Source organism: Lissotriton helveticus, chromosome 4_1 (genome assembly GCF_964261635.1).
Source record: "Lissotriton helveticus chromosome 4_1, aLisHel1.1, whole genome shotgun sequence".
Taxonomy (NCBI): Eukaryota; Metazoa; Chordata; class Amphibia; order Caudata; family Salamandridae; genus Lissotriton; species Lissotriton helveticus.
In genome coordinates this window covers 489,318,990-489,345,790 of record NC_136063.1, presented here as the reverse complement: position 1 = coordinate 489,345,790, position 26,801 = coordinate 489,318,990, and positions in this window count along the sequence as shown.

Genomic DNA, 26,801 nt, shown 5'->3' with positions numbered 1-26,801 from the left:
CGCCGACTGGTTCGGATCCAGGCTTGGAAGATGTGGTGCTGTTGGGGTTGTGGCTCCTCTGGGGCACCTCCTTCAGGCCACGGCGTCTCTGCCTCGCCGCAAACTCCTGCTGGAGTCCCTGTGGGGTCGCTGGAGCTCGGGTCCCTCTCGGTCCTTTGACAAGGTGGTTCTGTCTAAGGCCAAGGAGACGCCGCTACGGCAGCAACTGGACCGTGCGGAGCCACAGGGGTCGGTGCACCCTCCTCGTGCTGCTCTGGGTCGGGTGCGGACCCCTCACCGGGCCCCTCTTGTCCCTCCCCACAGTCAGCTGCCTCGACGGAGGGCGATTCGGTGGTTGAATCGTCCCTGGCACCGCCTCATGGATTGCCGAGCGAGCTACGCCTCATTCTGGGCCATGGCTGGCAGAGGGCTACGTGCCTCTCCCCAGGCCCGTCGCGTTCCGCCACGCAGGTGGCTACCTCGACGGGGGTCAGGTCGGCAGGAGCCGGTTCAACTCCAGCTCCGCTCCGGTCTCTGATGCGGGGTGACTTGGAGGAACCTTGTCCGGCGCCGCCGCCGCATGGTCCTGACAACCTGCCTCAGGCTGCGGACTCTACGGCTCTGCGCAAGGGTCGTACCGTGGATTTGTCTTCGGACACTCCTTCTTCTCCAGAGGCGGGCTGTATTTTGGTGTCGTCCTCCCCGGAGACTAGTCGCCGTGTGGTGTCTTTTTCACCGGCGTCGAAGGGTGGCTCCCTGCCCTTCCTGAGGCAGAGGTGTTCGTCGGAAGAGCGGCAGGTCCCTCATTCTTCGGCTCCTTCTGACTTTCAGGTCTGGCCCTTGCCCATCCCGCTTGGCCTTGGGGACGGTGGCTTTAGTTGCAGCCGTCGCCCATGGAGAAGCTGCTTTCCGCACTGCGGTGCCCTGCGGAGGCGGGTGCGGCCTTCGCTCATGCTGTGTCCACGGCTGTGTATGGGTGACCCGGTGGCTCACTTCTCGGCGGACCATCTGTTGGAGGTCCTCCACCAGGGCTCTGGTGGGAGGGAAATCTTGTTTCCCTTTGAGGATTCCCTCCTTTCTTCCTTGACAGGAGCTTGGAGGCGTCCTGCCTCAGGGGACCCGGTGCCTCAACATCTTCTGCACCGGCACATCCCTGTGCCGAATGACCCGGCGTGCCTTTGCCTCCACCCCTCTGCCTCCAGTCCTCTTTTGCGGACTGCCTTTCCCTCCCTGCTGCCGCTGTTGACCGCCATCGCGTGAGGCCCGCTGGTTGGACTCTTCAACATGTTCGCCTCGACCAGCCCTGCGGGCCTTGAACACCTTGTGTGTCCTGGCTCGGGCCTCCTCCTGTTTGTGGGACTCTGCAGAGTCTCTGGGGTCCGCAGCGTCCCAGGAGGGTGGCCAGGAGGACTTACGGCATCATGCGTTGGATGGCCGGGAGCTTGCGGAGTTTATTTTCCATTCCGCTCTGGACATCTCAGAGGTGCTGGGCCGGGCCATGGCTTCCTCGATCGCTCTCCGTCGCCTTGCTTGGCTTCGGGATGGAGTATTCCCTAATATTCGTGAGCGACTCATCGACCTTCTGTTTGATGGTAGTCTGTTGTTCAATGCCCCGGCCGACTCTGCCATCCAGAGGCTCTTGGCAGGGCTCCACCACCCTCCTCCTCCTCCTCAGCCTTACACTCCTCCTCCGTCCCCTGCTCAGTGACTCCTGAGTTGGGTTGACTCTGGTCCTTTTTAGGCCGGTGGTTCTGGCTGTGGTGTGGGACTTTGGCGTTGTTGGCTGCTGGACGGCCCTTTTATTGATCATGTGTGTTACAATTGTTGCACATATTTGGCCCTGAGATTAGGCCTCTGCTTGCTTGGGCTGCTTGTCAAGCCTGTCGCACGTGGGGGGTGTTTTTTCCAGTGGCTCTTTTTGTTTTTCCTCTGCTGCAGAAGTTTTTCCAACAAGGGTTCCTATATTTGGGACTTATCGTACCGTGGGTAGCTGTCATATGGCTTGCGCTGTGCTGGAGGGTTCTGGTCGCCTTTGGGTGCCTGTTCTCCGTGGCGTTGTGTGGGTTGCTTTGCGCCTGGAGGTCGTGTGCGCGGTCACTCGTGTGGTGTGCCCGGGCATCTCCTCTCCCTGGTCCTGCCCTAAGGTCCTGTGTTCTCTCTTGCCAGGTGTCGCCTCCTGGGACCTCGGGCGCTGCTTCTTCTTTGTTCTGGCGGCTTTTGCTGCCCGCACTGTTCTGGCTGGCAGGTTGTCTCCACCTGGAGTGGGTTTTCCTTCTTTCCCTCGCTTCCTTGGGTCTTCTAGGCTTCTTCTTCTACTTCTTCCTCCCTTCTGTCTTGGCTTTGGGCGGAAGCTGTGTTGCCTTGTGGGGCAGTGGGGTGCTCGGCCCCTCCGGCCTTGCCCTTGGTTCCTCTTCAGCCCTCTTCTCCTCCTACACCCTTTCGGGGTCGGTCGGGGTCTGCTTGGGGTGGGTTTCCCCTTGTCTGGCAGAGACAAGGTTTTACCTGGTCCACAGATCTGGCTCCCTGTGGGGCCCTCTGTTCTGTATCAGCTGATGGGGTCCTTTCGCAGTCCCTCCTTCCCAGGGGTTATTGCATGGGTATCTACACAGATCTGGCTCCCTGTGGGGCCCTCTGTTCTGTATCCGCTGATGGGGTCCTTTCGCAGTCCCTCCTTCCCAGGGGTTATTGCATGGGTATCTATTCTACGTGAAGTAATCTGCAGCTTGTAGTTTCTATCAGATGTACAAGTTACTTACCTTCAGTAACGATGTATCTGGTAGAGACGATTCTAGCTGCAGATTCCTTCACGGCCCGCCCTTCCTCCCCTATTCTGCGAGGATCCTTAGGTTGGTCTTCGGTGCTCGTCTCCCGGTGGGGGGCTGTATCTCCTGTGAGTGCCTTCTTTGTTCTTGACGGGTGACTCCGTCTGAGGACGGTTTATTCCTCCTTTGGTTCTTGAGGGATAGGGTCCCGGTGTTTCGGTGCCACGCTGCCCTGGCTACTCCAGGTTTAGGGGGGAATGCTTTCTATCCCTGTCCTCCTCCCCTCCCTTCCTTCCATTGCTATCGTTTGGTTACGGGTCCTCTGGCCATGTATTGCCCCTGTCCCTTGTGGGTGGTTGCCCTCTATGTTGTGGTATCTAGGAGGTTTGTTGTCCCTGTCAGTCTCGGGACTGGTTCCATTCCTTGCTCAGGATGGGGATGGTAGGTTTACTACATGTGCCATGACTTTTATGCATGTTCTTCGCCTCCGGGGCATAGGGATGGGAGCTGACCATGTGCTGGCAGGGTGGTTGTGCAGGGCTCTGCTCTTCTTCTTCTTTTTTTTCTACTGTGGTGGTGTTGTTAGTCATCGTTTCTTTCCTAATGTTCTGCTTTTCGCACACTCTTCCCATGCTTCCACAGTTTTTTGTCTGGTGGTTCTGCGTTGTGGTGCAGAAAAGTTCTCCGAAGAAAACTGACGTAGGTGCGCTGGGGCGGGTCTTATGTGACCTCACTGACGTCACGTGCGCAGACGCCGCCTGGGCAGAGTCGCGTGATGTCGTCCTGCCCCCGGATCCGGTCTCACGCATGGGGGTATTCTACGTGAAGGAACCTGCGGCTAGAATCGTCTCTACCAGATACATTGTTTCCGAAGGTAAGTAACTCGTACTCCTTTACAACAGGACGTTTCTTCCATGTTCCAGGTACTGACTTCCTGGATGGTGGTGTTCCTTTTGGAGGCTCCTGCTGGGTCATCTTAGGATGGTTATCTTCTGTACCTCTGGGGACTTTTCCTGTGGATCATACTGTAGTCTTCTAGCTTTGGCACAATCTACTTACTGTTGTGGGACTTCTCCTCTGGTGACACCCACAGGATTGGCGTGGCTCTCTTTGGAGCGTTTTTGTTTTACGGTTGGTCCTCTCTCTGGATGCAGTCTTCTATAGAGTATTGCCATGACTGCCTCATCCCTGTGTGTTCATGTCTTCTTTCTTGCCTCGATTGTCTGTCTTAGACGTACGCAAGTGCCCCTTGTGGGCATGTTGTTCTGCTCCGCTTCCGGACCAGTTACTGTTTTGTATTTCGTGCTAGCTGCGGTATCTGAGTACATACTGGGTATGTTCACTGCCACGGCGTGCCTGAGGGTCCATATTGGTCCACAAGAGTGGGCTGCGCTCTTTTCTTTGTGGTATTGTCTACTCTTCAGTCTCTAGTGCTAGGAAGTGCTTGTGTCCTCTCTCACGGCTCCAACCCTGTCGGGGTTTTTACCCATAGGCAGCGGAATTAACGCCAGGCGCTTTGCTGCTGCACGTTGTTCTGGGCCCCTCTTTTCCAGGCGCGGACAGTGAACTGTAGAAATGCAGTTGATAGAATACGGCGTACCCGCAACAGGTGGCTGTTACCTTCGTATCTGATAGAGACTACTAGCCGCAGATTCCTTAACGTAGAATTATCCCCAGGCGTGAGACTGGATCCGGAAAACTTTTGCCACAGCATACCTGCGCACCGGGGGGGATGGCACCACGTGGCTCCGCCCTGACGTCCGCATATGTGACGTAAGCGAGGATACATAAGTCCCACCCTGGCACGCCTACATCAGTTTTCTCCTTTTCCGCGTGCAACGCGGGTCCGGTTTGTGTTCCTGGCCTGTTTTAGGCCTTCCCTTTTCGTTTCTGAAATGTATTTCTGGGAACTGCCTTCGGGCTTTAAGATGTGCTCTTCTTGCGCGCACCAGATGTCGGCGACGGTTCCTCACCCCATCTGCATGTGGTGTTTGGGGGAGTACCAGGATTCTACAGATTGTGAGGCGTGTATGCAGATGAAAACGAAGTCCTGGCGGTACCCCCTTATGAAACTCTTTCGTCGCGCATCTCTAGGTCGGCATTGTCACTGCAACAGTCCCCCGCGGATGGGCTCAAGAACCGCCGCCTCAATCTTCGGCATCGTCCTCCCAGGCCGCAAGAGCGTCGCTCACCTGTTGGTAAGTGTCGCAGTTTGTCCCAGAGGGCTAGTTCCCGGCCCGGCTCTCCGTGGGTGGTGCGGCCCTCCGCGTCATCACCCTTTCCACCGTTCCCTGGCACGGGGGCGACTAGAGCCCATATGGAGGCCTATACGGCGGCCCTGCAGGCCTCGTTGACTTCTCCGTCTCCTCCTGGGACGTCTGCGGATCCCTTGCCGTGTGCGGGGACTTCTGCGGCAAGGCCGGTGGCTTTGGCGCCGGGGAGTCCGGATCCAGATTTGGAGGATGTGGTACTGTTGGGGTGTGGCCCTGCAGGATTCCATACTTCAGACCACGGCCCCTCTGCCCCGCTGCAAACCTTGCGTGGGTCCCTGTGATGTCACAGGAGGTTGCCGGGGCTCAGGGCGTGTCCCTGAGCCCCCCTCGGTCCTTGAGGCAGGCGGCGGCCTTGTCTGAGGCCAAGGTGACACCGCTCAGGCGCCAGTGGTTGCTGGCCCTGGCGGCGCCGCAGGGGCTGGCTGGGGGTCGGGGCGTGTCCCTCCACGCAGGCGGGTGCCTCATTAGAGGTCGAGTCGATGCCTTTCCGGCATCGTTCTTTAGCTGCCCCGGCTCTGACCCAGCTTCGGTCTCCTGCGCCGCGCGTTGTGGCGGAGGTCATTCCGGCGTGTCCTCCGGCGCCGGTCGCCGTTGACCTGACTCCGGTCATGGACTCTACAGCGCCAGACCGGCGTCGGGTCGTTGACTTGTCTCTGGACGCCTTATTCTTCTCCAGAGGTTCGGCGCTTGCTGATTTCGTCCTCTCCAGAGACGGGCCGCCGCGTCGTGGCTTTTTCCCCCGACGTCGTCTAAGGACGGCTCTTCGCCGTCACCGAGGCTGCGGTCTTCGCCGGAGGCACAGCAGGTTCCCCACTCCTCAGCCCCCCTTCCTCCTTTCCGGACTTGGCCTTTCCTTCCTCCGGTTGGTCTGGGGGACGGCCGCCTTAACTTGCAGCCGTCGCCCACAGAAGAGCTGCTTTCTCCAACGCAGGGCCCTACAGAGGAGGGTGCTGCCTTCGCTCCCGTTGTTTCCGCAGCTGCGGAGATTTTGCGCATGAGTGATCTGGATCCTCCATCAGGGCTCTGGTGGTAGGGAGCTGCTGCTTCCCTCTGAGGCTTCGCTCCATTCTTCTCTTTTGAGGGCTGGGGGCCATCCCGCCACGGGGGACCTGATGCCCCAACACCTTCTGTACTCCCACCATCCTGCGCCGAGTGACCCTGAGTGTCTTTCTCTCCATCCATCTACGGAGGGCCCTCTATTGCAGACTGCCTTTCCCTCCCTGCAGTCGATGTTGTCTCCCCTGTCGTGGGAGGCCTGCTGGCTGGATTCCTGGGGGCGCAATATCTTTTCCTCCACTGGTGCAGCTTTACAGGCCCTGAACACTTTGTGTTTTGGCCAGGGCCACTTCTTGCTGGTGGGATTCGGCAGAGTCCCTTCTGTCAGCCATTTCTCAGGAGGGTTCCTCTGTTCATCTGAGGCACCACGTATTGGATGGCCGGGAGCTGGCGACATTTATTCTTCGTTCCTCTCTGGAAATTTCGGAGGTGCCATGGCTTCGGCGGTCTCCCTGCGTCGACATGCCTGGCTTCGGGATAGTGCGTTCCTGGAGAACGGTCTGGAACGGCTGGTGGACCTTCCTTTTGCTGGTGCTCTTTTGTTCCACGCCCCTGCGCACTCGACCATTCAGAGGTTCCTGGTGGGACTTTGGCCTCTTCCTCCTCCTCCTTCTTCTCCCCCTCAGTGACCTGTGAGTTGGTCTGGATTTGGGAGGTGTTCTCAGTTGTGATTAACACGCCTTCAAGCCCTTTTTGTTAGGACTATGGTGCTGTTGGCTGCTGGTCCGTCCCTTTTTCGAATTGTGGTGTTTTGTTTTTAGTAAGCTGTGTTGGCCTGAGATTAGGTCTTCTGTGTGTTGTTGTTGGCTGATTGGTCAAGCCGTCTGCGGGCCCTCCGCAGGTCTTTTCTGATTGTCCTCTGCTGCGGAAAGTTTTTTCCTTAGAGGGTTCCCATGTTTTGGGACGTACCTTGCCCTCTGTGGGGTTCTGGTAGCTATTATATAGCTCTGATATGTGCTGGGGAGGTGTGGTAAACTTCGGGCCTCTGCTCTCCGTGGCGCCACGATAGGTCTCAAGTGCAATCTTCTTGCTGATGGCTTGCGTTGCACCCCAGTCTGTCCTTCTCTGGGGTCGCTGTGTTACTGGCCTGGTCTGCTGTCTGCAGCCTTGCATCATAGCTCTGTCTGGTTCCACCTCTTTCGTGGGCCGTGTGTTTCGGGCCCCTCCCTTGGGGTGTGTCCGGGCCCCTCTTAACCTGCCTGGCCTTTGTCTTCGGCTGGCGTCTGGCTGGTCCTAGGTGCACCGTTCCGTGGTGTTGTCTGCTGCTGGCTGGGTTGCTGGTGCTGACCTGCTGTTCTTCTGCACCATTGTGCCTTTCCTTGTGCCCTAGCGGGGCATCCGTCCTTGTCTTGTCCCCTGCTTGAGGTTAGGGTGTGTTCGGCTTTCTTCCAGTGAGCCCTGCTTTCAGTTCCACCTCTCCTCCCTAGGGGTTGAGGTGGTCTTTGGGTTCCTTGTGCCTCGCCGGGCGCTGTCTGTCCCTGAGGGGTGTTGTTCAGTTCTCCATTTGTGGGCCTGGGCCATCCTTTCTTATTCCGCCTGCCTTCTTGCGCTGAGGCGCCGTTCGGTCTGGATTGTTGCCTTCTGGCTGTGATAGGCTTGGCTGTCCTCTTCACTGGGTGTGTTTCCCAGTGAGGGGGGGGGGCTTACCTTTGTTCTACCCCTTCTCCTTGAGTCTCTGGGTTGCTCTTCTTCCTCGGTGCTCCTCTGCATTGCTTGAGCTTTTGGAGGCATCTGGCGGGGATCCTTGGTCCTCTACCTGGGCGTGGGGTGCCCTGGCCTTCTTTCGCCTTGCCCTTGTTCCTCCTACTGGGTGTGGGCGAGCTTTCTCTTTTTTCCCGCTTCCCCTCGGGGGTCCATGGTCTTTTCGATGAAGGTTTTCCCCCCCTTTGCCTGGGGGGACAGGGCTCTTCTACCTGTCCGCTTGACTCATCCCCTGTTGGCGCCCTGAGTTCAGTCCAGGCTGGTGAGGTCCTCTCGCAGACCCTCCTTCCCCTTGGGTATGGCTAAGGTATCTATTCTACGTTAAGGAATCTGCGGCTAGTAGTCTCTATCAGATGTACGAGTTACTTACCTTCAGTAACGATGTATCTGGTAGAGACGATTCTAGCCGCAGATTCCTTCACGACCTGCCCTTCCTCCCCGTTCTGCGAGGACCTTCGGCTGGTCTTCTGCACTCGCCTCCCCTTGGGGGCCTACGGCTTCTGAGTTCTTTCTTTCTTTCTTTCTTTCTTTCTTTCTTTCTTTCTTTCTTTCTTTCTTGCTCATCCTGTTTTATTGTTCCATTCCTTCCTTTCTAGCCATTGCAGGATGGGTTTCTATATCTGTGAGAAGTTGGCCTGATGTGCAGTGTTCACTATTCTAGTGATCACTATATATCAGTCCAAACAACCCTTATTGATGATTGGTTGTAAGTCAACCTTATAGACCAGCTATCCTAGTAGCATGGATACGAGCAGTCTAAGGCTAAGACTCTAGAGGGCGTGTTAAGCCAGCTGTTTTACCATCACATTACCCCGTGAACACCCAGTGAAAGGACACCACACAAGTGTTATGAAAATAAACAGTGTATTTATTAGAATCACAACCACCCTGTACTTTTTATGAGGACAGGGTGCTAGGCACACAACAAAACTCTTACGAAAATACTTAAGTTAGCACGTTATACACAAATGCCCGAGGGGCACGAAAAACCATATACTTAAAAAGTGGAATGCGAAATTACTAGCAGGTAAGTACAGTACTAATAGGCTTTGGAATCGCTAGGACTTGACTATAGAATCGTTAGATTACTTCTAGGAGACCTAGGGGACTCGGGTGCAGAGTGTGCACTCTCACGCGGGATGCGGGACAAAGTCTATGGAAGCTAGTAAAGGCAAAGTTAGTGTTCACGGGCGAACCCGACCTGGTAGGAAGAAAACGACAGTGGATCCTGACCCTAGGATAGTGAGGCTATGCTGGGACACCGAAGTGCCGAAGTTACCTAGCCCAGGGGCTGCAGCTGCATAGGTCTGAAAAGACGTCGGGGATCTCGTTGCCGGACCAGGAGCCTGGAAGAAGGAAGTTGCTGGCAGGCGACCAGTGAAGAAAAGTTCGATGGATCCAAGCCTGGATCAAGGAAGAAGAAAACCTGAAAGCAGAGGGGACCAAGTTCTTGAATCACTAGCCAGTGATTAAGTGGGCACCAGGATGGCACCGGGCGAAGTCACCGCAGTCAGGTGAGTGGGCGACGCTGGCTCTGCAGATCTCACGGACCAGGAGGCGTTGTCGGCGACCAGGATGGAGAGGCGAGCTGTCCCACGATGGATGAAGCTGTCGGCGTCGAAGTTACCCAGGATTGGGCAACAAGCCTTGGCTAATTCAAGCCCACGCGGTGGACTCAAAATGGCGTCTTGAGTGGACCAGGAGGGTCCGGGGTGCTCCTCTTTTGGAAGGGAGTAAGGGCCAGCCTGGAGCAACCAGACCAGCAGCAGAAATGTCGTCGGGCGTCGTTCAGAAGGCCACAAGCCAGCGGGCTAGTAGCCAAACAACGCGGTGAGCAGCAAAAAGCAGAAGGGCCCCACGCAGATCGTGGAGATGCTGGGAGGCTGTACTTCGGGGCTGGAGCTGCTCAGGGTCGGGGCTTCTCGGACCCCAAAGCACTCACCAGGAAATTACTCGGCGGGCTTGCTGGAAAGAAGTCGTGCAGTCTTGAAGATGGCCGGTCCCTCGAGGTCTCGTCACACCCACGAATCTCAGCGTGACTGATGATGCAGGTAGAGGTCAGAGGTGCCAGGGAAGCCGGTTCTCGTCGAGCTGGGCAGTCTTGATCCGGAGGAGAGACTTGCAGCAGACCGCAGTGTTCTTAAGATGGTGCCTGCGGATGCAGGGTGACTACTCCTTAGTCACAAGGGAGAAATCTTAGGAAGAAGTCTTGAGTTCCTTTCGTGGAAAGTAGTTTCAGGATTCAAAGATGATCTGATTTGGAAGGGGGCCAGTTCCTACCTTTATCCTGTAAAAAGGGGCTGGCACGCGACTAAGTCCTGCCCTATGGGTGGGACTAGGAGGGGGGTGGTTACACCCACTTCCTTGGCGGGCTTTTCCCCAGCACAGGGTCTGGAGTGACCCTGGAACTGGTTCCAGCCAGCCTATGCACAGTGAGCACCGGGGTGCCACGTGCAGTCACCTTCCTCTAAAGCCCTGCCTACCTACAATACACAAAACCCTGTCTGGGACGGTGCTGGCACCGCCCCTGGCAGGAAACCCTTTGTCCTTATCTCCTGCTCTGGGAGGACTCCCAGCAGCAGGAGGGCAGACTTGTGTCTCGGTGGCAGCATCCATTTTGTGGAGCTGAGGCTCTGTTTGACTTTAACCGGGGTTAGGGGTTACATACATGTCGTGTCCCTCTAGAAGGGTGGAATGCTAACCCCGTCGCCAGAATTGGCGAGGGGTTAGTATTCCAATTCGTATGACACCTTACTCGACATGTTTTGATAAAGTGATACCAGAGTTGGCATATAACCGCGAGGATTATAATGCACTTAAGAGTATATGGTATGCGATATCATGGAAACGGCTAAGGGATGGATCCCGAAAGCCGCAGACAGGCTCAGCTCATGCCAGAGCACCATCTCACACGATTCCAAGCACTCTGCCTTCAGGATTGTTAAGGCCTGCCATAGGAGTGACTGATAGGAGATCTGTGTGTCCATTTTAGGGTTAGATATAGGTATACTATATCTAAAGCAAAGGGTGAGTACACCACCTTGCCCCAGCTGTCGTGCAGCCAGTTGTGTCAGTTTAGTTAGTCAGCCCAGGGGTGGCATAATACATGCTTCAGCCCCTGGGAGACTTCTGGGTACACCTCAGCCCTGGGTACAGGGACTTGGAGAGGGCCCAGTGCCAATTCAGTACCTGAGTACAATTTGGATAGAGAGAACAGCTAGGCTGTGGGTCTGATTAGCAGGCCCACAGCCAGGGAAAGTCGTAAACCAGTGCAGCAAAAAGCAAAAATCTGGGTGATCATAGGATTGCAGACCCTACTCTCCTACATGACCCCCCCCCAAACTTTGGGACAATAAACTAACCTTGACCAGGTGAGTCTTCTTGCTCTAAGTGGAAATACCTGGAGAGCCCATCAGCATTGCTGTGATCAGTACCAGGTCTATGCTCCACTGTAAAATCCATCCCCTGTAGGGAAATGGACCACCTAAGCAGTTTGGGGTTTTCACCCTTCATCTGATTTAGCCACAAGAGGGGCTTATGGTCTGTCTGAATGGTGAAGTGAGTGCCAAACAAGTAGGCCCTCAGCTTCTTCAGGGCCCAGACCACAGCAAAGGCCTCCCTCTCGATAGCTGACCAATTTTTCTCTCTGGGTGTCAACCTCCTACTAATGAAAGCAATAGGCTGATCATTACCATCAAAATTCAGTTGAGACAGAACAGCCCCCACACCCAACTCAGAAGCATCTGTTTGGACAATGAATGGCTTGGAGTAATCTGGACTCTTTAGGATAGGTGCTGTGCACATGGCCTGCTTTAGGTCATTGAATGCTTTCTGACAGCTTGCTGTCCACTGAACTTTCTTTGGCATCTTTTTGCTTGTCAGGTCATTAAGAGGGGTCACTATGGACCCATAATTTCTGACAAACTTCCTATAGTACCCAGTCAGGCCCAAGAAAGCTCGAACCTGAGTCTGGGTGATTGGAGGAGTCCAGTCCTTGATGGCCTGTATCTTACTCTCCAGTGGCTGAACCTGGCCTCCACCTACAAGGTGACCCAGGTATACAACCTGTGTCTGCCCTATCTGGCACTTTGTGGCCTTGATAGTGAGGCCTGCCTTTTGCAGGGCCTCTAACACTTTCCTCAGGTGGACCAGGTGATCCTCCCAGGTGGAGCTAAAGACAGCAATATCATCAAGATAAGCTGCACAGAAGTCATCCAGCCCAGTGAGGACTTGATTCACCAACCTTTGGAAGGTGGCAGGTGCATTTTTCAGTCCAAAGGGCATTACCACAAATTGATAATGCCCTCCAGGGGTAGAAAATGCTGTCTTGGGTTTGGCCTCCTCAGCTAACCTGATTTGCCAATACCCAGCTGTCAGATCAAATGTACTTAAGAAGTTGGCAGAAGCCAATTTATCTATAAGTTCATCTGCTCTTGGTATTGGGTGGGCATCAGTCTTAGTGACTGCATTGAGGCCTCTGTAGTCTACGCAAAACCTCATCTCTTTCTTACCACCCTGGGTGTGAGGCTTTGGCACTAGAACTACTGGGCTAGCCCAAGGGCTATCTGAGGGCTCAATGACTCCCAGCTCCAACATTTTCTGCACTTCAGTTTTGATGCAGTCTCTAACATGATCAGGCTGTCTGTAGATTTTACTCTTGACAGGCAGACTGTCTCCAGTGTCAACATCATGGGTACACCAATCAGTTTGGCTGGGTGTCAGAGAGAACATATGTCTGTAGGATTGCAGAACTTGCCTGCAATCCTGTTGCTGATGTTCAGTGAGGCTGCCACAAAAGACAACACCATCAACTGATCCATCATCAGGATTCTGAGTGAGCAGGTCTGGGAGAGGGTCACTCTCTTCCTCCTGTCCCTCATCTGTGGCCATGAGCAAGCTCATGTCCTTCCTGTCAACATATGCCTTGAGCCTGTTAACATGGAGCACTCTGAGAGGGCTCCTGGGAGTTCCAAGGTCCACCAAGTAGGTAACCTCTCCCTTTTGCTCAATGATGGTGTGGGGCCCAGACCATTTGTCTTTCAGAGCTGCTGGGGCCACTGGCTCCAGCACCCACACCTTCTGTCCTGGCTGGTACACAGTCAGAACAGCCTTTTGGTCATGCCAAGCTTTTTGAAGTTCTTGGCTGGCCTCAAGGTTTTTGGATGCCTTTTCCATATACTCAGCCATCCTGGAGCGGAGACCAAGTACATAGTCCACTATGTTGGTTGCAGGCTTTTTGAGAGGTCTCTCCCATCCTTCCTTCACCAAACACAGGGGTCCTCTTACAGGATGCCCATACAGAAGCTCAAAAGGGCTGTAGCCAACCCCCTTCTGTGGGACCTCTCTGTAAGCAAACAAGAGGCAGGGGATCAGGACATCCCATCTTCTCCTAAGAGTTTCAGGTAGTCCATGAATCATCCCTTTCAGGGTCCTGTTGAATCTCTCAACAAGCCCATTGCATTGTGGGTGGTAGGGTGTGGTGAACTTGTAGTTCACACCACACTCCTTCCACATTGCAGTCAGATATCCTGACATGAAGTTTGTACCTCTGTCAGAAACGACCTCCTTAGGGAAACCCACTCTGGAGAACACTCCAACTAGGGCTCTTGCCACTACAGGGGCTGTAGTGGTCCTAAGGGGAATAGCTTCAGGATACCTGGTGGCATGATCCACTACCACCAGTATAAACTTGTGCCCTGATGCTGTCTGGGGTTCCATTGGACCAACAATGTCAATCCCCACTCTTTCAAAGGGAACCCCCACCACAGGTAGTGGTATGAGGGGGGCCTTTGTTGTGCCACCTGACTTACCACTGGCTTGGCAAGTGACACAGGAGCGACAAAACTCCTTGGTATTCTCATTCATATGGGGCCAGTGAAAATGTGAGACAAGCCTGTCCCAAGTCTTTGTCTGACCTAAGTGACCTGCAAGGGGAATCTCATGGGCCAAGGTGAGAAGGAAACCTCTCAGAGACAAGGGGATGACCAGCCTCCTGGTTGCACCAGGCTTGGGGTCTCTTGACTCAGAGTACACGAGTCCATCTTCCCAGTATACCCTGTGGGCACCTGTGGCATTCCCTGCAGCCTCAGCAGCAGCCTGCTGTCTGAGGGGTTCAAGGGAAGGGCAGCTCAACTGTTCCTTCCCCAGGTCTGCTCTGGAGGGTCCCCCTGAGCCCAGAAACTCAACTTGATCAAGTTCAAGCTCTTTAGGCTCAGTTTCCCTCAGCTCTTCCAGATCAGCCTCCTCAGAGACTTGATCCTCAACCTGGGGCAAGGGGGAAGGCAAAGCCTTACCCTTACTGCTCTTCTTCTTGGAAGGTGTCTGGTCCATCATTTCAGGATCCAGCACCTGTTCAGTGGGGCATTTTCTGGCCTGTGACCTAGTCACAGCAAGCACATGTGCTGGCAAGCCTAACATTTCCATGTGAGTCCTCTGCTCCACTTCTGACCATTGTGATGACTCCAAATCATTGCCCAACAAACAATCAACTGGGAGGTCTCAACTGACTACAACTTTCTTTTGTCCCTTCACTCCACCCCAGGAGAAAGCCACAATTGCCACACTATGACTAGTAGTGACATTGCTGGCATTGGTCACCAGGAAATCAGTACCTGGCATGATCTGTCCAGGGTCCACAAAGTTAGGTGTCACCATGGTGACACTGGCACAAGTGTCCCTATAGGCCTGAGCCATTTTGCCATTTATCAAAGGTGTCTGCCTGTATTTGCCCAAAGTATTGGGACTTATCTCAGGGGACATATCCATATCCCCTGTACAGACAAGGACAGCCTGAGTGAGTGTGCCAACTAAGTTGTCAGACCCCTCAGTACCCAAGGTTAACCCAACTAATGCCTTGGGAGGTACACTACCACTACTGACTGTACTAGGGGGTGCAGTTGCCTTAGGGGCTGTAGTGGCAGGAGTTTGTCCTCCTCTTTTGGTGCACTCACTAAACCAGTGAGATTTACTTTTACAGTACTGGCACCACCTTTTTGACTGGCCTTCTTGAGTCTTCTTCTTCTGGGAAGCCTGACCCCCACCCTCTTTGGTTTGTTGGGGACCTGGTGAAGACTTCTGGTCATTTTGCTCATTCTTAACATTACCCTTCTGGTCTGCTTTCCTCTGACCACCCTGGTTCTGGTTCTGGTTCTGCTTGATCCTTGTCCTGACCCATTTGTCTGCCTTCTTTCCCAATTCTTGGGGAGAGGTCAGATCTGAATCAACAAGGTGCTGGTGCAACAACTGGTTCTGACAATTGTTTAAAATTTGTTCTCTCATCATTAGATTATACAATCCTGTGTAATCTGTAACCTTGCTACCCAGCAACCAGCCCTCCAAAGCCTTAGTGGCACAATCCACAAAGTCAGACCAGTCCTGAGACTGAGTTTTCTGGGTGTCTCTGAACAGCAACCTGTACTGCTCAGTGGTTAAACCAAACCCATCAACCAGTGTATTCTTCAGGACCTGGTAATTGTTAGCATCCTCTACTCTTGTAGTGAGGAGCTTATCTCTACCTTTACCATCAAAGGAGAGCCACAGTATAGCTGCCCACTGACTCTGGGGAATGCACTGCACAGTGCAGGCCCTCTCCAGAGCAGCCATCCATTTCTGGATATCATCCCCTTGCTTAAAGGGGGGCACTATTTTAGTCAGGTGTTTAGTATCTAAACCCTTCTCTCTATCTCTTGGGAGATTGCTGCCACCAGTGGGAGCTAGCCCACTCATCTGCTGCTCTCTAGCAAAGGCAAGCTTCTCTTTGGCCAGGGCAAGTTCTTCCCTTTCAATCCTCAGTTCAGCTTGTCTCATTCTAGCTTCATGCTCTTTTCTCTGAGGGGAAGTAAATCTCCTCTGTGGAGGATTCCTTCTCCCCTGAGAAGAGGCATTAGAGTGCAGAGATCTATTGGAGTCCCTAGAAAGAGATCTATCCCTCCTAACTCCAAGGTTAGGCCCACTTCGGGTTAGTACTGGGGGTCCCCCAGATCCTAGCCCAAGTAAGTCTAAGTTGGTCCTGGTTAGCCTTCTGACTACCTCAAGACCTTTGTCTACCTCATCCCCAGAGAGTTCCTCCTGATCCTCCTCCTCCTCAACTGCAGTAGCAGTGTTGGGGAGGTCTGGATCCCCAGAGGTTCCCTCTAAGGCTGGCATGTTCTCATGTAACTGAGAAAGCTTTCTGGCATCATATGTCTCTAAGAGACCTATCAGAAAGGGAATAGTGGGGTTAGACCCCTGCTTCAGTTTTCTGGAGACACAGATCTGTCTCATCTCCTGGAAACTGAGAGCTGCATATCTTGAAGTGACCTGTGGAGAGTCAACACTGACCAGGGGAGTCTCAGTAGAATCTCCCTGGGTAGACATGCTTTTCTAGTGAGGTGTAAGTGGTGCACTTACCTACACTATATGTTTGCCTACTGATCCCTTGCTAGAGTTGTAGTTTAGGGTGTGCTAGGCCCTAGGAGCTACAACAGCTGGTTCAGTAGAACTCAGAGTATTCTAAGCTAAGTTATATGTACCTTTAGTACTTATGTGATCTTTCACAAGATATTCTTAGGGCATGTGTGGTAAAACAACAGCAAGCTCAAATCCCAACCGCTGCCACCAATGTGAGAAGTTGGCCTGATGTGCAGTGTTCACTATTCTAGTGATCACTATATATCAGTCCAAACAACCCTTATTGATGATTGGTTGTAAGTCAACCTTATAGACCAGCTATCCTAGTAGCATGGATACGAGCAGTCTAAGGCTAAGACTCTAGAGGGCGTGTTAAGCCAGCTGTTTTACCATCACATTACCCCGTGAACACCCAGTGAAAGGACACCACACAAGTGTTATGAAAATAAACAGTGTATTTATTAGAATCACAACCACCCTGTACTCTTTATGAGGACAGGGTGCTAGGCACACAACAAAACTCTTACGAAAATACTTAAGTTAGCACGTTATACACAAATGCCCGAGGGGCACGAAAAACCATATACTTAAAAAGTGGAATGCGAAATTACTAGCAGGTAAGTACAGTACTAATAGGCTTTGGAATCGCTAGGGCTTGACTATAGAATCGTTAGATTACTTCTAGGAGACCTAGGGGACTCGGGTGCAGAGTGTGCACTCTCACGCGGGATGCGGGACAAAGTCTATGGAAGCTAGTAAAGGCAAAGTTAGTGTTCACGGGCGAACCCGACCTGGTAGGAAGAAAACGACAGTGGATCCTGACCCTAGGATAGTGAGGCTATGCTGGGACACCGAAGTGCCGAAGTTACCTAGCCCAGGGGCTGCAGCTGCATAGGTCTGAAAAGACGTCGGGGATCTTGTTGCCGGACCAGGAGCCTGGAAGAAGGAAGTTGCTGGCAGGCGACCAGTGAAGAAAAGTTCGATGGATCCAAGCCTGGATCAAGGAAGAAGAAAACCTGAAAGCAGACGGGACCAAGTTCTTGAATCACTAGCCAGTGATTAAGTGGGCACCAGGATGGCACCGGGCGAAGTCACCGCAGTCAGGTGAGTGGGCGACGCTGGCTCTGCAGATCTCACGGACCAGGAGGCGTTGTCGGCGACCAGGATGGAGAGGCGAGCTGTCCCACGATGGATGAAGCTGTCGGCGTCGAAGTTACCCAGGATTGGGCAACAAGCCTTGGCTAATTCAAGCCCACGCGGTGGACTCAAAATGGCGTCTTGAGTGGACCAGGAGGGTCCGGGGTGCTCCTCTTTTGGAAGGGAGCAAGGGCCAGCCTGGAGCAACCAGACCAGCAGCAGAAATGTCGTCGGGCGTCGTTCAGAAGGCCACAAGCCAGCGGGCTAGTAGCCAAACAACGCGGTGAGCAGCAAAAAGCAGAAGGGCCCCACGCAGATCGTGGAGATGCTGGGAGGCTGTACTTCGGGGCTGGAGCTGCTCAGGGTCGGGGCTTCTCGGACCCCAAAGCACTCACCAGGAAATTACTCGGCGGGCTTGCTGGAAAGAAGTCGTGCAGTCTTGAAGATGGCCGGTCCCTCGAGGTCTCGTCACACCCACGAATCTCAGCGTGACTGATGATGCAGGTAGAGGTCAGAGGTGCCAGGGAAGCCGGTTCTCGTCGAGCTGGGCAGTCTTGATCCGGAGGAGAGACTTGCAGCAGACCGCAGTGTTCTTAAGATGGTGCCTGCAGATGCAGGGTGACTACTCCTTAGTCACAAGGGAGAAATCTTAGGAAGAAGTCTTGAGTTCCTTTCGTGGAAAGTAGTTTCAGGATTCAAAGATGATCTGATTTGGAAGGGGGCCAGTTCCTACCTTTATCCTGTAAAAAGGGGCTGGCACGCGACTAAGTCCTGCCCTATGGGTGGGACTAGGAGGGGGGTGGTTACACCCACTTCCTTGGCGGGCTTTTCCCCAGCACAGGGTCTGGAGTGACCCTGGAACTGGTTCCAGCCAGCCTATGCACAGTGAGCACCGGGGTGCCACGTGCAGTCACCTTCCTCTAAAGCCCTGCCTACCTACAATACACAAAACCCTGTCTGGGACGGTGCTGGCACCGCCCCTGGCAGGAAACCCTTTGTCCTTATCTCCTGCTCTGGGAGGACTCCCAGCAGCAGGAGGGCAGACTTGTGTCTCGGTGGCAGCATCCATTTTGTGGAGCTGAGGCTCTGTTTGACTTTAACCGGGGTTAGGGGTTACATACATGTCGTGTCCCTCTAGAAGGGTGGAATGCTAACCCCGTCGCCAGAATTGGCGAGGGGTTAGTATTCCAATTCGTATGACACCTTACTCGACATGTTTTGATAAAGTGATACCAGAGTTGGCATATAACCGCGAGGATTATAATGCACTTAAGAGTATATGGTATGCGATATCATGGAAACGGCTAAGGGATGGATCCCGAAAGCCGCAGACAGGCTCAGCTCATGCCAGAGCACCATCTCACACGATTCCAAGCACTCTGCCTTCAGGATTGTTAAGGCCTGCCATAGGAGTGACTGATAGGAGATCTGTGTGTCCATTTTAGGGTTAGATATAGGTATACTATATCTAAAGCAAAGGGTGAGTACACCACCTTGCCCCAGCTGTCGTGCAGCCAGTTGTGTCAGTTTAGTTAGTCAGCCCAGGGGTGGCATAATACATGCTTCAGCCCCTGGGAGACTTCTGGGTACACCTCAGCCCTGGGTACAGGGACTTGGAGAGGGCCCAGTGCCAATTCAGTACCTGAGTACAATTTGGATAGAGAGAACAGCTAGGCTGTGGGTCTGATTAGCAGGCCCACAGCCAGGGAAAGTCGTAAACCAGTGCAGCAAAAAGCAAAAATCTGGGTGATCATAGGATTGCAGACCCTACTCTCCTACAATATCCTTCCGCACATTTACGCTCTGGTTCTTTCAGGTTGGGGCCTTCTTTCAGCCCCCCCTTTTTCATTACTAAGGGCTTCTGGCCCCTCTGCTCTACTCTAGGTTGAGGTAGCTTGGCTGTGCCTCTGCCCTTTGTTCCTTATAGGGGATGTGACCGTCTTTGATGGGGTTGTCTGGGGGGGGACTTAAGTATCCTTGCTGACATCACGTACGCGATTGTCAGGGCAGAGCCACATGGTGCCGTCCCCCCCAGCTTGCAGGGATGCTGTGGCAGAAAGTTTGCCGGATCCAGTCTCAAGCCTGGGGATAATTCTACGTCAAGGAATCTGCGGCTAGAATATTCTCTACCAGATACATCTTTACCGATGGTAAGTAACTCGTACGATTGAGGCCCATGATGTGTTCGATCAGAGGAATTCTATTCTTGGGTTCAGTTTCCACCTGCAGATTCACAGACTAAATTGCTCCACACATACATTGTAGTTGAACCACCGGAAGAATACATTCCATACGAAGACTTTGAAGTCCTGTTGACTTACCAGTACCACAGAACCTGGATTAAAGGCGCCCTCCCACTCACATCTGTCGTAAGACTCTGTCCACTCCGCGTAGACGGAGCAACCTGGCCGGTCTTGGTGACATACACTCCACATCCAGAGATAGATACACTACCAGTGGATGAAGTCCATACAATATATAAAGACATAGTCTGGCTATACAGTTCGTCATGGGAACGTTGACAGTCCAACCTGCAAGAAATGCTCCAGTTGGTCCACTTCAGACCACACCTACAATTAACCCACATACACTTAAATCAGTGATGGGGACAATTACATTCAAACAGGATCAATTGCTGTTCTGGATAGCACACAAAATAGCACAAATGGAATTAGCATTTCCCCATACGGGTCCGCGGGAGAAACACAGAATCCTAACTATTTGCTTGCCAATGGGGATGGTTCCCTCGATTGAAGAGTACCACCTGGATAACGATCTTTGCTGCCATACACATCAGAATACACCTTCCATAGCAGTCATTACAGCTGTATTGAAACAGACACAGAATGAGTACGGGGCAGGACCTTCCCTGGACTTGGGACTGAAACTGATGGGTAACTTTGCCCAAGTCTCTGCAATCATGCTGAGCAACATAAAAGGGGAGGCAGCAGCAGTGGCTATACACCACCGCCTAAGGGAAATGTCTACTATAAATAATGAGCGAGAGTTACCAAAAATTATCGAAGAAACCTATGCTGCATTAGGTAGAGATAGTTTGGGAGCCAAACCAGGGAAGCCACAAATGGCGGGTAGTCCCGACAATGATAACTCGAAGCAAGCACCCTCTTCTTCTAAACAGAAATGGGATACAAACAATCTAAAAAACAATATAGAAAAGTATTCACGATCAAGGGGTGGGTTTCCCCAACGGGAGTCCTCTGAAAAAAGGTACACCCTTAGGAATCGTGATAACATTAGGAAACCTGACAAGTATCAGGACACTGACATACGTTCCTTTAGTTCCTTTCAGGGTTCATCAAAAAACTCGGAGAGGTGCGGGCAATCTGAAAAAAAGCAAGAATATCGACCAAAGACAACAAGGGAAACACATCGTAATTCAGATTACATTTTCAAACAGGAAGAGCAACCTAAAGCAAAACTTCAATTTAAAAAGAAGAAAGTAGCTGGCTTGAAAATTAGACATGCCCAGGTTACTGAGGACTCAGCATATGAACGGGGAATGGGCTCTGACGATGCTAGACAGCGCGGCAGAAGTAACAGTAGCTCGCCAGAACCTGAAGGATTTTCTGGTGACAGTGGTATCGAACGAACACATCACGATGAAAACACGTGATACAAGAGTTAGTGTCGCATACGATTACAAGAAATTACACTCCAAATAGAGGGAGCCATCTCAAGAAAAGTTAAAGGTCTCTTTTGGGAGAACTTAATATAGGGATATGACATTCTGTTAACAGAAAAAGGTTGGCCGCAGAAATTTGTGATGGATTGCCCAAAAGGGAAAAGCATCATTTTGCCTGCTTTCTATGACCTCGTTCCAGAATCTTCCAAACATTCATACATGCAGGAGTAGGCGCTATCACTTGCTCCGGCATTACACCTCAACCAAGTTGGGTGGGACGTGGAGTCTACTCACCACGAAATCCCATTAAAATCTACTCCAAATCCTCAGAGACAGTCCCTATTAAAAATTATGCAAAACGGCAGGCCAAAGAAATCTTAGACCAACTTGAATACTGATGTGTAATAGAAACTTGCACCTCCGGCATGAACAATCCTTTGTTTCCCGTAATAACACCTAACAACTCATATTGTCTAGTTTTAGATTACCGACATTTAAACACATGCACACAAACATTTGCAGTACAAAACGCACATAGTGCCGTGTTAATGAATAACATTGTGCGGAAGAAATACAAAACAACATTAGAGATCTCAAATGGATTCTTCTGCCAAAATATAGTTCCAGAAAGCAGATATTTGACAGCATTCTCTGCCCTAGGCACTCAGCGAAATGTTGGTGTTTGCCCTAAGGGTATAAGAACACCATGGGGCTATTCTCGGCAAGAGTGTCAGAATTATTACAGACATGCGAAGAGGAGGCAGTGTCCTAAGTAGATGACATCTATCTGGCGGATGATGAATTACATGAACACTTGAACAGAGTGAACAACATAATTGTTGACCCCCGACCCTGTTCTGAGGTCAGGTCGCCCCTCCCGCCGCACGGCTCCTCCTGAGAGCCTGTGACTCTGCCTCTCTGCTGCCGCTGCCGGGAGTTCGCCGCTGGTGTGCCCCACGGCCTGGTGACTGTATTTTCTCCCCTCTGCGCTGCTAATTCATCCTCGTCTTAGCACCTGCATCTCTGGTATTCTGTTTTTGGCTTTGCTCACCGTTCCGTTTTTCCGTCTTGCGCCCCTTGCTCTCTGTGCCCCCCGCTCCCTGCCGCTGCTCCCCTGCGGCCTCGCCCCTTTTCCTTCTGTGTCCCTTCCCTCACCCATTGGCCACCCTGCTCCCGCCTCCCAGCTGCTCCTCCCTCCCACTTGGCCTCTTATGGAAGATGCCGCGCAGCGTTAAGTGTGACCCTGACCCTGTTCTGAGGTCAGGTCGCCCCTCACGGCTCCTCCTGAGAGCCTGTGACTCTGCCCCTCTGCTGCTGCTACCGGGAGTTCGCCGCTGGTGTGCCCCACGGCCTGGTGACTGTATTTTCTCCCCTCTGCGCTGCTAATTCATCCTCGTCTTAGCACCTGCATCTCTGGTATTCTTTTCTTGACTTTGCTCACTGTTCCGTTTTTCCATCTTGCGCCCCTTGCCCTCTGTGCTCCCCCACTCCCCGCTTCCTGCCGCTGCTCCCCTGCGGCCCGCCCCCTTTTCCTTCTGTGTCCCTTCCCTCGCCCATTGGCCACCCCGCTCCCGCTTCCCAGCTGCTCCTCCCTCCCACTTCGCCTCTTATGGAAGACGCCGCGCGGCGGTGAGTGTGACCCCGACCCTGTTCTGAGGTCAGGTCGCCCCTCACGGCTCCTCCTGAGAGCCTGTGACTCTGCCCCTCTGCTGCCGCTGCCAGGAGTTCGCCGCTGGTGTGCCCCACGGCCTGGTGACTGTATTTTCTCCCCTCTGCGCTGCTAATTCATCCACGTCTTAGCACCTGCATCTCTGGTATTCTGTTCTTGGGTTTGCTCACCGTTCCGTTTTTCTGTCTTGCGCCTCTTGCCCTCTGTGCCCTCCCCGCTTCCTGCCGCAGCTCCCCTGCGGCCCGCCCGCTTTACCTTCTGTGTACCTTCCCTCGAACATTGGCCACCCCGCTCCCGCTTCCCAGCTGCTCCTCCCTCCCACTTCGCCTCTTATGGAAGACGCTGCGTGGCGGTGTGTGTGACCCCGACCCTGTTCTCAGGTTAGGTCGCCCCTCACGCCGCAAGGCTCCTCCTGAGAGCCTGTGACTCTGCCCCTCTGCTGCCGGGAGTTCGCCGCTGGTGTGCCCCACGGCCTGGTGACTGTATTTTCTCCCCTCTGCGCTGCTAATTCATCCTCGTCTTAGCACCTGCATCTCTGGTATTCTGTTCTTGGCTTTGCTCGCCATTCCGTTTTTCCATCTTGCGCCCCTTGCCCTCTGTGCCCCCCCCCGCTCCCCGCTGCTGCTCCCCTGCGGCCCGCCCCCTTTTCCTTCTGTGTCCCTTCACTCGCCCATTGGCCACCCCGCTCCGGCCTCCCAGCTGCTCCTCCCTCCCACTTCGCCTCTTATGGAAGACGCTGCGCGGAAGCGCGCAGCGGGCGTGCCAAAGGCAAGCCCGTCTGCACCTGGACTGTGCCCAGCGCCAGAATCCCTGGACCCCGTGCCCCCCACAACGCCAGACTGCACTACAACTCCAGCACCCTCCACGCACTCAACACCGGACGAGACCACACCTGCTACCAGGCCATCCCGAAGCACACCCATGGGCCCTTCACCTGCCGGAACTGCAGATTCACCAGCATCCAGCCCACCAAACCACCAACCAGAGAACCCAGCCACCTCCGCAGCATCCTCCTCAACACTCGCTCTGCACGCAAGCACGCCATCGAACTCTGGGACCTCCTAGACTCTACTGCCCCCGACATCGCCTTCCTGACAGAGACCTGGCTGAACGCCACCTCCGCACCTGACATCGCCATAGCCATCCCTGAGGGCTACAAAATCTCCCGCAGAGACCGCACCAACGGAGTTGGAGGGGGAATCGCCATCATCCACAAGGAAACCCTCAGAGTCTCGACCAACACCGACGACACCCTCACCACTGCTGAGCACATGCACTTCCAAATCCACACCGACCCCAACACGACCCCCAGAGGAACTCTTGTCTACAGACCACCCGGACCGCGACCGCAGTTCAACGACACCATCGCCGACCTAGTCAGCACCCACGCCCTCACCTCCACGGACTACATCCTCCTCGGGGACCTGAACTTCCACCTCGAGAACAACGACGACGCCAACTCCACCGCCCTGATCGACAATCTCGCTAACCTCGGACTCAAACAGCTCGTGACGACACCCACGCCGCTGGACACACGCTGGACCCCATCTTCTCCGCAAGCCCTCACGTCTCCGTCAACCACACCACCAAACCCCACTGGAACGACCACAGATGCATCCACTTCACCTTCAGGAAACCTACCACACACCACCGCACCTGACAGCTGCCACGCCGCTGCTGGGGCAAGGTCACCAAGGACCAACTGACTACCACCTTCGCCCTGAGACCACCCGCCGACCCCACCGACCCTGACACCGCCGCCACCAACTTCAAACAGTGGATCAACGACTGCGCCAACACCCTTGCCCCTCTCAAGACCTCCACAACCAACCACACCAACAAGAAAGCCGCCTGGTTCACCGAAGATCACCGGACCTCCAAGCGCACCTAACGGAACCTGGAGAAGAAATGGCTCCACGACCGAACACCAGACAGCCACACGGCCCACAAGATTCCCACATGCAGACACCACCAACTCATCAGGACTGCCAAGAGGACCGCCTACCCAACAACGCACACAACACCAAAGAGCTCTTCAGCATTGTGAAAGAACTCTCCAACCCCAGCTCCAACACCAACGACATTCCACCATCACAGGACCTGTGCGACTCCCTGGCCACCTTCTTTCACCGCAAGATTGCCGACATCCACGACAGCTTCAACTCAGACACCCCCGCACCCATGACAGAGACCGCCACCCCTGCGACCTCCACCCGCACCAGTCGCCTGACCGCCTGGTTCACCGTCAGCGACGAAGACACCATCAAAACCATGAACTCCATCCACTCCGGATCCCCTTCCGACCCCTGCCCCCACCACGTTTTCAACATAGCCAGCACTATCATCGTGCCCCACCTATGGAAAACAATCAACATCTCCTTCGAGACAGCTACCTTCCCGGAAAGCTGGAAGCACGCCGAGATCAAAGCCTTACTGAAGAAACCCAAGGCGGACCCCAAGGACCTCAAGAACTTCCGGCCCATCTCCCTGCTCCCGGCAAAAGTGACAGAGAAGATTGTCAACCAACAGCTAACCCGCTACCTCAAAGACAACAACATCCTGGACCCCTCCCAATCCGGCTTCCGCAGCAACCACAGCACCGAGACCGCCCTCATCGCTGCCACCGACGACATTAGGATCCTGATGGTCAAAGGAGAAACAGCCACCCTCATCCTCCTGGACCTATCAGCAGCCTTCGACACGGTCTGCCACCGCACCCTATCAGCTCGCCTCCATGACTCCGGAATCCAAGAAAAGGCCCTGGCCTGGACCACTTCCTTCCTCTCCGGCAGGACCCAGAGCATCCGCCTCGCACCCTTCCGCTCAAAAACCACCGAGATCATTTGCGGCGTCCCATAGGGATTCTCCCTCAGCCCGACGCTGTTCAATATCTACATGTCACCGCTCGCCCACGTCGCACGACAACATAACCTCAACATCATCTCATACGCCGACGACACCCAGTTGATCATATCCCTCACCGAAGAGCCCCACACCGCCAAAACCAACCTCCACAGAGGAATGAAGGCCGTCGCCGACTGGATGAAGGACAGCAGACTGAAGCTGAACTCAGACAAGGCGGAGGTCCTCATCCTCGGACCCACCCCTTCAGCCTGGGACGACACCTGGTGGCCCACATCGCTAGGCACAGCCCCGGAACCCACCGACCACGCACGCAACCTGGGGTTCATACTCGACTCCACCCATTCCATGACGAAGCAAGTCAACGCCCTCTCAGCGTCCTGCTTCAACACCCTCCAAATGCTTCGCAGGATCTTCAAATGGATCCCCCCCGACACGAGGAAAACCGTCACTCAGGCCCTCATCACCAGCAGACTTGACTACGGGAACGCCCTCCGCTCAGGAACTACCACCAAGCTCCTGAGACGACTACAACGAATCCAGAACGCCTCGGCACGATTGATCCTCGACGTCCCCCGACGCAGCCAGATCACACCCCACCTGGGAGGCCTACACTGGCTCCTTGTCAACAAGAGGATCACCTTCAAACTCCTCATCCACGCACACAAAGCACTGCACAACACCGGACCAACATACCTCAACGACCGACTCAGCTTACACCCCCCCACCCGCAGCCTCCGCTCTGCCAACCTCGCCCTTGCCACAGTTCCCTGTATCTGGAAAACCTCCGCCGGCGGCAGATCCTTCTCCTACCTCGCCGCCAAGACCTGGAACGCTCTCCCCACCAGCCTACGACAGACCCAGGACCTGCTGGCCTTCAGAACACTTCTCAAGACCTGGCTCTTCGATCAGTAGCAGCCCCCCCCTCCCCCCCAGCGCCTTGAGACCCTCACGGGTATGTAGCGCGCTTTAGAAATGCAATGATTGATTGATTGATTGACTTGTGGGTTTCGCCAGATTGAGATACAAATTTAATTTTAAGAAATCAAAAATTGCCCATCTCAATGTCCTATTATTGGGATATGAGCTATCAAGTGAAGGCAAGCGTCTGGCAGCCAACTTTTTAGAAAAGTGCACGCTGCTCCAACCTCCAAATATTCTGAAGGGTTTGCAATCCATTTTAGGATTTTGGCAGAACATATGTAATGTAATGTAAATATGACTTATAAATCCCAAACTCATGCCCTAAGGCGTTTTGGAGCTGTTGAAGTCTGATTTAGGCTGCAGCAATATCATTGTCGGATCAACATACATTCTGGATTATGCAGAAA